The following is a 16,111-nucleotide window of genomic DNA, read 5'->3' on the forward strand; positions in this document are numbered from 1 at the left end:
TCTCTCAGATTAACCATTGTCGTGCCCTGTTTTTACGCGAAAGCGAGTTTCGATATGTGACAACTCTTTTAAATGAGGTATTAAAATAGAAGAGTCGCCACCTAACGATTTTAAGGTGCGTTAGAGCACCTATTTGCAAATAACTTTGTTTGACTAGTCAACATCACCAAAGATCGGGTAAGAGCTCGAATTACCTCAAAGAGAAGGTGTTAGGCACTCTTCGAGGTCCACAACTGTGAGTCCCGACCGAAATTTACACTATATGGATTAGAAAATTAAGCTAGGTGATCATATAAGGGAAGAAAGATGTAGAAGTTGAAGGCTCTATTATATAACACATAAGAATTACGCTATATAAATGATCGATACAAATCTTAAAGATTACAAGGGTACAACTGCACTGGTCTATATTAAATGACTAAGTATGGACAACTAGCATATAAAGGAACGGGGACTAAATTTTTTAGCCTAAATGATCTCCACGTGCAACATAAATAATACTTCGCAACTCCCTTAAGGTAGGGGTTGCTCATATTATTCAGCGGGCACAAACTATCATCTCCTTCTACCGATTACTATGTTAAAGTTGTTACTTAAAGGAACTCCAATTCAATTCTAAGTTGTATCCTATGCGTGCATTACCCGTCCCATGCCTATGGTCCAGGAGGATTTGGACCTACTATTTGGGTAGTTCTAGACTTTACTTAAGGTGCTCAAAATGATAAAATTAGGCGACATTCAAAACAGGTAAGACTGCACATAATAGCAATGAAAGGCTCAAGTTAGCCTCCACACATAAGCACAAAAAGCACGCGATCAGATTTCTATTTATGCAGTAGACAGTTTCAGAATTAAGACATGTTTGAGTTGTTAAATCCTATAGGCATGGTTCCTATGTGATTTTAATCAATATCATCAAGGCAGTGTTGTAGCATATAGGCAGATTAAAGCATTGCATGTCCTATAAGCATGATTTCTAATTGTTTAGGAAATGAGGCAGTGAAGCGATCTGAACTACCAGATTACTAGTGCTGATTTTATAAGGGTGCTTCTAAAACAGATGACAGTGTTCTATGGACGTGATTTCTAATAGTTGAAACGGATTTTATATATTTTATCCCTACAGGCATGTCATTTAAGTGTGGTAACGCGATGAAATAACAAAGCAATTGATTAATTGATTAGAATCCTCTGGTCATGATTTCTAAAGGAGCAGCGTGCTAAGAGCAATAGAAATAATTGATTGATTGATTAATTGAAACTCTATAGACATGGTATCTAGATGGACAATAACAAAATATGTGTTATTTATTCTATAGGCATGTTGTCTAAGTATGCACAACAGTAAACCTAGAAACATGTATAGCAAATACTTAAATATGCTTTAGACACGTTGAATGAAGTGTGTGCGCAATTCCTTTAGGCATGATTTCTATTACTGTGCAACACATTGAAAGAAATAACATAAAAGGCATGATGAACACAATAGAAAATATAATGCATACACCATATAGGCATGTTTTCTACCCATTCATGCAAGTATTAGAATACCCCAACCCCTTTTCAATAGTTTCCCCATTATACGTTATTACAAGTTATTACAGCCCGAATGGAATAATACAAACCAAATATGAATAGTTATAGAAGGAGACAACTATAGGCCCAACGATAGCCTCAGTACAAAATAACCCAGTATTTTTCTAGGCCTTCGACAGCTCCCTTTCATATGACCAGTAGACTCAAATCCCCATCTCATAAGACCAGTATAGTAAGTCTGAATCCAACAGCTAAACCCAACATCACATAGAACTAAACACCAAGCCCAAATGAATGACTCACACATGATCACACAAGCAACCGACTATATGTTGAATTAATTAAATAGAGCAGGAAGTCCATACACTTAGTTCTTAGGACTGTAAAGCTAATTATCACTAAGACACATAAACATATTCATGTGGCAGGCTGGCAGAACACATATAAGGCAAGTTCATGCTTGCATTTTAAAGATTTAGGGGACATGATTGATCATCATAGGATAGCAGACTCTTTCCAAAGAAGTTTCAAATACTAACAAGGTCCAAAAATAGCTTAAGACAATTTTCAAGCAGGTGATCTAATTGTGAAAGTTAAAGGATCAACAGAGAACAACCTTAATAGAGTAGTTTTAACATAAGGACTGACAATATAGGTTCATGGTCGAGTAATTACTTAATAGGAGAAAGTTGTCATACTGAACATTAATCAAAGTATAGAGACAATATCAAACTTCAACAGTAAAAGAAAACAAGCATCAAATCTAATATTATTTGGCCATGTGTGGTGAAAGAATGTCAGTTGTAAGATTTATCCCTAAGGTCTTAACTGGTACTAAGGAATGAACGATTGAGCAAGTTAGCAAATACATAATAGGTTCACAAATACATAATAGCAGGTCCTCGTGAATAGCATGATCAGAAAAGTAACAAGATAAGCATGGACTTCCTAGGCTTGAGTTTGGTCGACATAACAATCCAGGACAGGGCAGGGAAAGCAAACAACAAACATCAGCATACTCATAGTAGACTAAACAGGTTTAGTAGAGCCAGAACTCTCAAAAGTCAAGGGCACATTAAGGACTAGATTGCCACATAAAGGCTGGAAATTGCATTTCATCTTATAGACTATAAGTAGTATTAAACAACATAGGATTGAACTAAACATGGACACACATTAAAGCTCATAATTGGCTGACATCACAATTAGGAATTGGTCATTTAAAGCGTTAGAACACATGAGTTGGTCTATCGTAAGGATGCAAAACAAAGTAGGGACAAATTCAAGGAGAATAACAGGTCAAATGCATTCGAACACACATTAGGGCAAACATGCTTGAGAGAGCCAGAGTTAGAATTAAAAATTAGGCAAGTTCAGATGCTAGGAAGTATGGAGCTTCAAGAATAACATAAAAAACAGACAAAAATACAAGTAATAACATGTTAATTCACAAAAGCTTCAAGGATATAGACATTCAAAATAAGAAATCAAGTGATAAGAATGAAATTGCTAGAGCTAAAGGTACTTACCAGTTACTGATTGACAAGCAAGAAGACAAAAGAACAATTCAGCAATATCTCGAATATCAGTAGCAAGATGAACAGTAGAACCCAAAATATCAGTGCGTCGGAATTCCCAAGGGCATCAGATAAACCTTGGGCAGTGCTCGCACTGAGAGAGGTTGAATAATCAAATTCTGGTGGCCTTGGCTTTCAACCGGCAGAGAGCTCAAGTTTCAGAATAATATAGGACGAGGGAGACAAACAGTAGAAACCAAAATATCAGTGCGTCAGAGTTCCCAAGGGCTTCGGATAAACCTCGGACAGTACTCGCACTGAGAGAGGTCGAATAATCGAATTCTGGTGGCCTTGGCTTTCAACCGAAAGAGAGCTCAAGTTTCAGAATAATAGGATGAGTGAGAATAAGAATACAATGATTAAGGTCTGTCTTAGGGAGATTTGGGTAAGGGTTTATATAGTGGTTGAAATTGAACGAACAAATATAGAAGACAATCAATTAAACACAAAATAAGAAAATGCAATCAATGAAGAAACAGTAAAAGAAGAATCGGAATCCAAACCCTTGTTGGAATCGAACTCAGAGCAAATCGTTTACAAGCCCCAATCACGACGGAATCAACGGAGATATACTATATACAAGAGAGATTTTTCTCTTCTTCTCCAGTGTATAGAACCACAAACGTACCCAGAACCATAGAATCAAAGCCAGATTTATGAGAATCGAGCTTTCCATAAGTGCCATGGTAACAAAAGTTACCATAAATGAGTGATAGTAGTAGGAAAGGTAAGTATAACCCGCGTATAAGGAAATAATAAGAAAGGATCTCCATGGTCGGCTAGGGTTTAGGGTGGAGAGATGAGAGAATGCAGAGGCGGGTGGGTGGGTAAATGTCTCTAGGGTTCGGGTTAGGGACATATAAGGAAATGGGAAGGGCTATTGTGGGCCGTTGATCATTTGAAATCAACGCTCAAGATCAGAAGAGGAACGGGGCGGGTCGTTTAAAGGGGTCGTGACTGGGTTGATCATATGGGTTGTTTGGTTTGGGATAGAGTTATTGGACCAAGGGTTTTGGGGTATTTGGGCTGCCTATTGGGTTCGAAAATTGGCTTGGGGATTGGGCTGGATTTTAAATATATGAAATTAAGGGAAAATAATTTAATAGAATAGTTAAATAAAAAAATAATATTTATGCCACTTAACATTTTAAAATAATAGATGCAGGTTATAAAAATATAATAAATTATTTTGACTCTGAATAAAATGACAAAGTGCAATTAATTGTAAAGTACAAGCTATTGTTGCAAAAAATACGTAAATAATTCATAAAATGCAGATGTAATTATATAAAATGAACTAAAATATTATAAGGCATATATGTAGGTGTAAACAATAAATTTGGATGATTACGTCATCACAAAATAATTTAAAATAGTAATTAATAAATATTTGAGTAACTTAAAAGCAAGAAAACAAATTTAAAAGCCTTAAAAATTATGCAAAATTACAGAAAGTACTTATATGACTCTTGTAAATTGATGATGATGCAGGAATGATATTTTAAAAATATATACGAAAATTTTAAAAATATGAGGGTAAAATTGGTTATCAACAACCATGTCTTCATTCAACCCACTTACTTTGATTTCTAAGCCGAGAGGCTCTAAGAAAAAGAAGAATGTGTAGGCATACAAAATTTATTGGATTTAAATTCAATAAAATAATTTGGACTATATATTAAATATGTTAGTCCAACTAAGTACTATGGACTAATATAATTAGATTAATTATATAAGTCCAAATATATATGGATTAAATAAAAAATGTCTTAATCCATTGGGCTAGCCCATTTAGTTGGGCTACAGATGATGAGCCCACTTCGTTAAGCCCAAGATGCCATCTTCCTAGAGGCCCCATTTGGTATCACGTGTCAAATGACGTGGCACGTCAAGTCAAATAGAAGAGCCAATAGGATCATGCCACGTGTCAAAATGACAAGGCATGCCAAGTCAAATTGAAAGTGCCACGCCCCAAAACCGAGGAGCGCGACCGGCGCTCAACTTAGAGAACCCGGTCGAGCAAGCCTGTTAGATTTTCTTCTACCCAAACTCATCCATGAATAAAGAGGAGATATACTCCATTAATCAACACTGAAAAGATTTCATTAATAACTTTCATTTCATTCCCATTAGAAGCTTCATTCATAATTTTCAAAACATTACGAGTTAATAGAATTAATGAAAAACATGATTTTCAATTATCAACATTTCTAGTTCAATTCCCAACATCAACCATAACCTACAACCTGTCTACGGAGCCTCTAAGTACAATAAAAGAGTAATATGGAAATGCCGACAATAAGGCCCCCACTATACCCCAAAACACAGTACATGAGAAAACAAATACATGACCCCGAAATGAAGTGGGGCTCACCAAATCAGCTGAAAAAAAGGTGTACTGCTATTACTGATCAATGTCTCCTGCTGTGGAACCACCTGCATCCATTTAAAGATGCAGCGCCCCCGGCAAAAGGGACATTAGTATTGTCAAATAGCACTAGTATGCATAGCTAAAAATCCTCTTTCAAAATAGAATGCCCACATAAGAAAAGGCAACACATAGAAACAGCAAGTCATAATCAACAATATCCATATGTTCAGTTAAAACATAATAATTTTCAAAATATAAACTTCATATATAATTTTGGTTGGGAGATCATTAGCACCGATATACCACCGTCTTTGTTAGCACGGAGTCCGATCATGCCCGATCGGCAAGGCCATCTCCCCACGAACAATGTGGTTTGACAATGATGCGAAAGAAAGTTGTTACCAAGAGTAGTACCACCATATGCGCAATATGGCATCCGATCTCCACCCGATCAGCTAGGCCGTCTTCCCACATATGCCGTGTGGGTTGAATTTTCCATTCCACAATTATTACCAGTTCATCCCAATTAAGGGGAATAATATCACAATTTCATCCCAAATAAGGGGAATAACAAAAATTCACCCCTACACCGGCACGTGTAGTTTCAGGTGTGGGCCTTATGACCCACCCTTCCTCGGTTTTACTAATGATACTCCCAAAAATATTTTATTTTTGATTTTCACACAGAGGTAAGATAATTACAATTGTACTCACCTCAACATCTTTCACATTGTATAAATTCTCATTAGTATTTCTAGTCATTCATAACGACAATATTTCCTTGGCTCATTTGGCCATTCACAAGATTCTTTATTCCTGGCACGATAGCCGAATTTCATATTCCACACTTTCACCTCTTTCAATTTCAAATATCACCATCAAGTATCAACATATAGGATATTTCAGAAATCATATACTTCAAATCCATTTGAAATGGGAACTTCAAACACAAATGGTTTCTTCCCAAAGAATGAGGCATACCAACCAACAATAGAAACACACATGAAAAATCATAAACAATCAATACACCATTTACTCTTGCAATACTCTTCTCCAGAAATGATAATGTATAATTTCAACACATGAGTATATAGAACTCGAATAACACTGGATATATTTATAAAGTAAAGCATTAGTCAAAGCAGCCACTAATGGGCATGAATTCAGTACAAAAGCTATTAGGCAAATTCTATTTTTCCAAATCACTTTTAACACAGTTGAGTCGAGGCTCATTTCATATTCTTTATCGCATTCTATCAAATCATTTGCACTACTAGCCACAGTCATAACTTAAATTCTTGGCACGTTGGCCACACTCTATATCCCCAGTTCACTTATTTCATTTCCAACCACCTTTATAGGTTATCAACGATAAGACATTTCCAATCAAGACTTTAGGCACACATATGAGCAATTATGAGTCTTAAGATTATTGATATTTTCTCACACAATTTGACATACTAGATTTCATTTGAAATATGATTCAAAGGCACAACATTTTAATACGCAACCCATACTTTGAAACTTACGTGAACATTATGGAATTCAATTCCAAGAGAGAAAGTTTAGCCAACATGCCTCAAATTCTTCCCTTAATGATACTACAACGATACACTACACTAATCAACTTCAATCTACAATAACAACATCCAATGAAACCAATATTAGTAACAAATCCCATAGGTTCATTGTATTCATAAATTTCATCGCCAAGATTACCATTCACCTTCTCTCTTATTTTCTCAAAAGTACTATTCATGCCATGAACTATAGTTTTATAATCCAATCTTTCAACCATTAAAACTTGTAACAATTGCTTCAAATACTTCTAACTACTCATAATAAATGAGTTTGAAGCATTGGAATTACCTCTAGTAGATCAATCTTGAAAAATCACAACTTTGGTGATTTTTGTGTTCTTGAGGATTTGATGATGAAATCTTGTATTTGGATGTAAGAATGATGTTAGAACTCATGTACATTGAGTGATAATCAACCCAAAACAACATTAACAACTTACCCTGGTTAATTGGACTTGACTTGAGCTCAAAATCGCCCTTTCACTTCAAGAACCCTAACCCCCAAATACACAAAATACCCTCTTTACCCGACCTTGTATTTATAGGCCCAGATTTCTGGGTTTCGGATGCGACCCTGGATGTCTCGCATCCCCAATTCACTCCTCTTTGAAGGTCGGATGTGGACCTGGACGCTATGGCAGCACTTCACTGCCAGCCTCTCTTTCGGACGCGGCCTCAGATGCTTCGTATCCGCAGGCTCCTCCGCCAGCCTTTGGTAATTTGATCATAACTTCTTGTAGGAATGTCCAAATGACAAACGGTTTGAAGCGTTAGAAACTAGACTCAAAGAACTTTAATATGGTAGGTCATAAATCACCTAACTCCTTACATATATATAGATATGACCGTCCAAAGTTTGGTCTTGTGCGTACTCATTTGGAACTTTAGTCTATCATGAAATTTCCAACTTGACTTGGACTTAGGGCTCTCCCTAGACCCTACATAACTTATAATATGACTCATACACTTATTATCATATCCAATTGATATCCATTCCATTAATAGACCTCGTCTTCACATAAAATAATATAATTAGCGCACATCGACTTTCTTAATAGCGCTTAAATACTTCAAAATTTTCCGGAGTGTTACAGAAAGGCCAATGAAAATGTGCCACATATGCAAGTGACATGTTCCGGCCAATCAAATACGGCCTTGTCACTCTTCAATCTGATTGGTCGAAAAGAGTTTGTTCTCATCATAACTCTTCCCTCCCATAGCTATAAATAGGGGTCTTCATAACTCAGAAAGGGACCAGAAGTTATAACAAAAAGCAAGAGAGAGCTCGTGGATCAAACGCTACAGATTTCTCTAAAAGCTACAAGCATCTAAGTGTTCTAAGGATTGAAAGATCAAGACGGAGATTCAAGAACAAGCTGCGAGCCCTTGGACTAAAATACGTCAAGATCAATATTAGGCCTCAAGCACTTGGATTAAAATAAAATAAAATTCAAGATTAAGCTCAAGGCTCTTTTATTTACTGTTGAAAAGAAGAATCAGAGGATTCATAAAGATTATAACAATCATATTGTTTGAAATAAAATACTACAATTGTTGTAATATTTTTCAGTCCTGATTTTATTTTCTTGACGCAATTTATTGTCTATAGAAGGCTCACAAGGTTTTGGCACCTGGAGGTGCGGCTGCTGGTGTGAAAAATCCCAAAGGAAAGTGTTATCACTGCAAGCAACCTGGGCATCACAAAAAGCAATGCCCTGCCTATCTAGCAAAGTTGAATAAGCAAGATAAATCAAATTTAAATGTCGTTGAAACTTGTTTAGCGGCTATCTCTACCATATTTTGATGTGTAGATTAAGGAGCCACTAATCATATATGCACTACTTTACAGAGGTTTTAGGAAATGCATCGGTTAAGTGAGAAGGAAGTTTTCGTTTTTCAAGCCAATGGAGAGCCAACACCAGCTTTAGCATTAGGAGATATTAGAGTTTTCTTTAGTAGTGATAGAGTTTTAGTTTTAAAAAATGTCCTATATGCACATTCCATTAGAAGGAATTTGATTTCGGTTTCGAAAATAATAGATGTTGGTTATAATATTTATTTTGCTAATAACTCTATTGTTATTAAGTTTAATAAACGTTTTATCTACACTGCCGCTAGAGTACATGACCTTTTTATTATTTATGTATCTCATCGTATGCTACAACTAAAAGAATTAAATAATATTAATCTGCCACATAAAAGAAAATATATTTCTCAATTGAGTCAAACTTATTTGTGGCACTTACGTCTGGGCCATATAAATCAAAATAGGATTTCAAGGTTGGCTTTAGATGGACCTTTGGGTTTATTAAAAATATAGGCACTAACAACATGTGAATCCTGTTTAGAAGGAAAAATGACCAAGAGACATTTTCCCCAAAAGAAAATAGAGTCAGTGATAAGTTAGAATTAATTCATTCTGATTTTTATGGTCCTCTGATATATAAGAAGGAGGTGGTTTTGAGTACTTTATGACTTTCACGGGTGATTACTCAAAATATGGATACATTTATCTATTGCGCCGTAAGTCTGAATAGTTTGAGAAATTTAAAGAATTTAAGACGGAAACGGTGAAACGACATGATAAACATATCAAATCATTGCGATCTGATCGTGGTGGTGAATACCTTTCCGCATAATTCATTAAATACTTATCAGAATGAGGAATTATATCTCAATTACCTACCCCAGGAATACCACAACAAAGGTGTGGCAGAAAGAAGAAATATGACCCTTATAAAAATGATTAGATCAATGTTAAGTTATTCCGATTTGCCTTCTTCCTTTTGGGGATATGCTTTAGAAACAACAAATTATATTCTGAATTTGGTTCCTTCAAAGTCAGTATCTTCAACCCTAGCAGAATTATGGACTGGGCGCAAGCCTAGTTTGTGGCACATTCAGGTTTGGGGTTGTCCAGCACATATGTTGAAAGGGAAAGCAGATAAATTGGAATCGAGGATAGAAGTGCGCATATTTATTGGATATCCAAAGGGAACGAAAGTAGGTTTATTTTATTGTACCAAATAAAGAAGGTAATTGTTGCGACAAATGCCAGATTTTTAGAAGAGGACTATTTGATGAACTATATTCCTAGAAGTAAACTAGTTTTATAGGAATTAAGCAATAGAGTAACTAATGACTCATCTCAGGAACATATTTTGGAAGCCAGTATTGACATATCACTGCATTATCGTAGTGGGAGAAATGGTTTCATTAAAAGTGACAATATGTTATGCTATGAACTAGACATGATATTTGCTTTGCTATTGGCATGGTTAGCAGATTTCAGTCTAATCCTGGACGAGAACACTGGACTACCATTAAACATGTAATCAAGTACCTGAAAAGTACTAGGGATTATATGTTGGTTTATCACTCAAGTGATCTTGCACCCGTTAGTTAAACTGATTCAGATTTCCAGTCAGATAGAGATTCCAGAAAATCTACCTCGGGATATATTTTTACCTTGAGAGGTGGAGCCATAAGTTTGAGGAGTATCAAGCAATCATGTGTTGCTGATTCCACCATGGAAGCCAAATATGTTACTGCCTCTGAGGCAGCTAAAGAGGTTGTTTGGCTCGAAAACTTTCTCAAAGAGCTTAATGTAGTTCCTTCGGTCCAAACACCAATTGTGCTTTATTGTGACAATAGTTGTGCAGTTGAAAACTCGAAGGAACCGCGAAGCTATAAAAGGAGTAAGCATATTGAGCGTAAATATCAATATAATTCGGGACATAACTCGGAGAGGTGATGTAAAAGTGTTAAAAATAGCGTCAATGAACAATTTGGCTGACTTGTTTACAAAGAGCTTGCCACAAAAGACTTTTGACAAGCATGTAGAAGGAATGGGTATTAGAGTTGTAGACGCATGGTTATGAGTCTAAGTGAAAAATTATTGGGATATTCTATTAACCATGCGGTTTAGCTATAGTATTATGTTCTATTCTTTATAAAATAATTATTTATTTAATTTATTCAATTCAATAAAATATTATTTTAAATATATTATTTGTACATGTGTGCTCTCTAATTATGTAGTTGACGATTTAGTGTATGGAGTTTTAACTCATGCACATAAGATTAAATTATCGGTTCTCATAATTAATAAATTATGTTCACAATCGAAGGTATTGTTGGGAAAAATATCTTGATGATTGTAGCACAAGATTAAAGTATAATTTATCTTGATTATGGAAGTGATTTTACTCCAATTTCTTATGCTAGTATACGTAGCGTATATTGAAGGGACCAAGTAGAGAAAAGATGTTTTTGTACTGAATACATAAAACATTCTCTCCGATTCATTAAATAAGCTTATACTCCTAATCTTGATATAGTTGTTATGATCAATGTGATTTATTTATTATTTTAATTTATCAAAAGGTACAACTCTATTTTGAGTTAGTGTATGTCTAATAGATTGGACAATAACGAATGACATTTGTGAAATAATAATTAATTGATAGAATTCATGACTCGGCCTTGAGTTTGATAATACCCCATTATGTAAGCTTATAAGTTTTCATGTGAAAATCCGACTGTGGATTTTGTATCTGTCACATGAAATAGTTTAAGCGAAATTATAAAGGATTTAATTAGTTGGTTAAATTAAATTGTTAGTGATTTAGTTTAATTAACTGGTATTTATAATCTTAACTCGGGGAGTTAAAATAAGAGTTGGTGAATTTCAAAATTCATATTGAGGAGTTCAATTGCAGTTTTTAGTTGAATAAACTGTAAAAAAAGTGACTTTTCAGCAGCAATAGCTTTTAAGCCAAAAAATAATAAGTTGGGGTTGCCTAGCTTATTGTTTTTGCCTTGTTTTAAGCACTTTATAGCTTTGGCAAACACTGAAAAAAAACTAAAAAGAGCTTAAAAGCTAAATTGACCAGCTTAAAAGCCAATCCAAACACCCTCTTAATTCGTCCAAAAATTTTAAATTAATACTATAATTGGTAGCCTCTTATTATTTCTGTGATCTCTACTATACCTAGTAAAACCTTAACATATTTGGAAAGAAAGTTACTTAGGAGAAAAATTCTCTGTTTGAGTTGGACTAGGATTCTACTGCACTAGCAGAATCCTACACGATTTTTGGCTTAATTTTGGGTCTACAAGTAGAAGACTAGGAGGCCGTTTGGATTAGCTGATATGAAGTAGTTGATAAGCATTAGGTGCTGAAAAGTACTTTTTAAGTGTTGAAACTGATTTAATAAATAAGCAGTTATGTGTTTGGATACAAGTGCTGAAATTAATAATAAGCTGCTGTAGTATTTGATAAAAAAAGTGCTGATAAGCTCTTTTTCTGTTAAAATAACTTAAATAACCTTAGAAGCGTTTATACTTTTAAGAGCGTAATTTCTTCAAAATTTTAGATTCCAAATCGATCCAAATACAAAATATTCTATTTGTCATTTTATTTTAAATACAACTGTGCTTAGATAAGATAACTTTTATGATAAATATTATTTATTTTATGATAAGCATATAATCATAAGTTATAATAATTAATAAATTGATAAAAGTTTCTCAGTAAAAAATAAACCTAAATAGAACAAAATATTTGAAGAGAAACAAACACTGTCTTTATCACCACAACATTTAGAAAGCAGCACACCAAAAATTTGATATGTCCTCATTTATTACATACAGTTCAAAGATTAATATACAATCACATAGATATAAATATGCAAAGGAATAGAGAATTTGCTTATCTTAAATAGTCAATGGGCATTGCAGACTTGAAGAGGCGGGGGAGGGGGAGGGGGGGTTAGGTTGAAATAGTACTTGAAGTAGTGAGTATCGATGTAAGAGTTTTGTTCTAGAAAAGAATATTTTAAGGATAAAATAATAAAAATTTTGGTCAAACTTAAAGTGCTTATAAGCTAAAAATTTATAAGTTGGGGGTGACCAGCTTATGGCTTTTGGCTTATTTTTGACTTATAAGCACTTAGCTTATAAGCACTTTTAACTTTACCAAACGCGTAGATAAGCCAAAAAGTGCTTATAAGCTAGTTTGACCAACTTATAAGCTTAGCCAAACACCCTCTAGTTTCACCTTATAACTCACTCTTCAGAGTAGTAATATTTGCTCACACAAATATTTTCGTCCAAGGCTTACTATGAGTATAGCAGAAGACTGCAGTCTTGGATTCTTGTTCGATGAACGATTTGTGCAACAATTTCGAGAGGTTAGTGCTTCTAAGCTCTGTAATTAAATTATTGTCTAAATTACATGTATGTGATTCCTGAGTTTTTACTTGTTTCCGTTGCACATGTTCTAACAAATGTGATTTTAATAATCATTTTGGTTCATAATCTGTTTTTTCCATTAACATTTTAAATAAGTTCTAGTATAAAATTCTTAACTTTCGACCTTGAAAATGAGAAGATCTTAGGTTTTGGTTGGACTTAGGATGCAGTTATTCACGAGTACGCGATTAGAGTTGCAATTTAGTGGTTACAACTTTATCCTACATCTAAGGAGATTCAAGGAAAACCAAAAACTTTATCGAACTGAAATTTGATCATGACTCAATGTACATAGATTTATGTCAAGGTTGCCATCACGGAGCCTGAAGGGCAACCTTGAAGCAATGGTAAAATTGTCTCTATGTGACATCTGGGTTCAGTGGCGAAGCCAGAAATTTCATTTAGGATGTTCAAACATGAAATAAGTAAAAACAATCCCCGATAAAAGGTGTTTAATATATGTTATATACCATTAAAATCTAATGGTATATAACTAAGTTGACCACCCTTAGGGCTATGTACCTTCGTCTCCGTTTAGGTTACGGGTTCGAGCAATTGATTCTCCACAAAATCTTCAAAACTAATTTCTTAAGAAATTAATCAACAAACATATGAAGTAATGGAGGTTTTTTAATTTCAAAAGTAAAAGGGCCAAAATATCCTTAAACTATTTGAAATGTGTTATAAAATAAAAACTGTAAAGTAAAGACAAGTATAGAGAAAAACTGATATATTATTCAAACTTCAAACTTATGTACATAATGAACTGAAAACTCCTCTATTTATAGAAGAAAGGAAGCAGTTGCAAGGCTTTTCTTTAGCTGCTTGTAAGTTGTCTGCATGAGTTGCTTGCAACCTGCCTGTTTAATAAGAAGTTGTTGCAAATTATTTCATTGAGTTGCTTGCAACCTGCCTGCATCAGCTGCTTGTAGATAAACTTCAACAGAGTACTAAATGGATAATCTTCTTCAGGAAGATTATCTATAGCGGAGTAATAAATGAACATCCACAATATAATTATTTTCATAACACTCCCCCTTGGATGTTCATTAAAAGGTATTGTGCCTCGTTAAAACCTTACTAGAAAAAACTCAGTGGAAAAAATTCTAGTGAAGGAAAAAGAGTACACATATTTAGTAATACGCATTTCTAGCTGCCTCATTAAAAACCTTATAAGGAAAACTCTGTGGGAAAAAACCTTAGTAAGGAAAAAAGAGTACATCGCGTATTTTACTCCCCCTGATGAAAACCTTGTTTCAAATATTTGAGTCTCCGCATTCCAATCTTGTATACCATCTTCTCAAAAGTTGAAGTTGGCAAAGATTTAGTGAATAAATCTGCCGGATTGTCACTTGAACGGATTTGCTGCACATCAATGTCACCATTTTTCTGAAGATCGTGTATGTAGAATAATTTTGGTGAAATGTGCTTCGTTCTATCTCCTTTTATAAATCCTCCCTTCAATTGGGCTATGCATGCAGCATTGTCTTCGTATAAAATTGTGGATCTTTTATCACACTCCAAATCATATTTTTCTTGAATAAAATGAATCACTGATCTCAACCATATGCATTCCCTACTTGCTTCATGAATAGCTATTATCTCAGCATGATTTGAAGAAGTAGCAACAATTGACTGCTTTGTGGAGTGCCATGATATGACAGTACCTCGACATGTAAACACGTACCCGGTTTGAGATCGAGCTTTATAGGGATCAGATAAATAACCTGCATCTGCATAACCAACAAGATCTGCACTACCTTTGTTAGCATAAAACAAACCCATATCAAGAGAAATATGCTTAATCCCATTCCAATGTCTCCGAGTAGGAGAAGAGCTATATCTTGCTAGTAAATTAACACAAAATGCTATGTTAGGCCTTGTAGCATTAGCAAGATACATAAGTGCACCAATTGCACTAAGATAGGGTGTTTCAGGACCAAGGAGTTCCTCATCCTCTTCTGGAGGTCGGAACGGGTCCTTATTTACTTCAAGTGATCGAACAACCATTTGTGTACTCAATGGGTGCGCTTTGTCCATGTAAAAGCGTTTTAAGACCCTTTCTGTATAGGCAGATTGATGCATAAAGATCCCGTTTGCTAAATGTTTAATTTGCAATCCAAGACAGTTTTGTTTTTTCAAGATCTTTCATCTCAAATTCTTTCTTAAGATATTCAATTGCCTTTTGGAGCTATTCTGGAGTTCCAACAAGATTTATGCCATCAACATAAATAGCAAGTATAACAAATTCTGATGTCATTTTCTTTATAAAAATACATGGACAAATAACATCATTTATGTAACCCTCTTTCAGTAAATATTCACTAAGGCGATTATACCACATGCGCCCAGATTGCTTTAAACCGTACAAAGATCTTTGTAATCTGATTGAATATATTTTCTGAGATTTCGAATATGCTTCATGCATTTTAAATCCTTCAGGGATTTTCATGTAAATCTCATTATCAAGTGACCCGTACAGATAAGCCGTAACCACATCCATCATATGTATTTCAAGTCTTTCATGTAAGGCTAAACTGATGAGATATCGAAATGTTATGGCATCCATAACTGGTGAATATGTTTCTTCATAATCGACTCCAAGTCATTGTGAGAATCCTTGTGCAACAAGGCGAGCCTTGTATCTTTCAACTTCATTTTGGTCATTCCTTTTTCGCACAAAACCCTATTTATGACCAACTGATTTTACACCAGCAGGTGTTTGGACTACTCGTCCAAAGACCTCTCTTTTAGCAAGTGCGTTCAATTCTGATTGAATTGCCCCTTACCAT

Source organism: Nicotiana tomentosiformis, chromosome 2 (genome assembly GCF_000390325.3).
Source record: "Nicotiana tomentosiformis chromosome 2, ASM39032v3, whole genome shotgun sequence".
In the NCBI taxonomy this organism is placed as follows: Eukaryota; Viridiplantae; Streptophyta; class Magnoliopsida; order Solanales; family Solanaceae; genus Nicotiana; species Nicotiana tomentosiformis.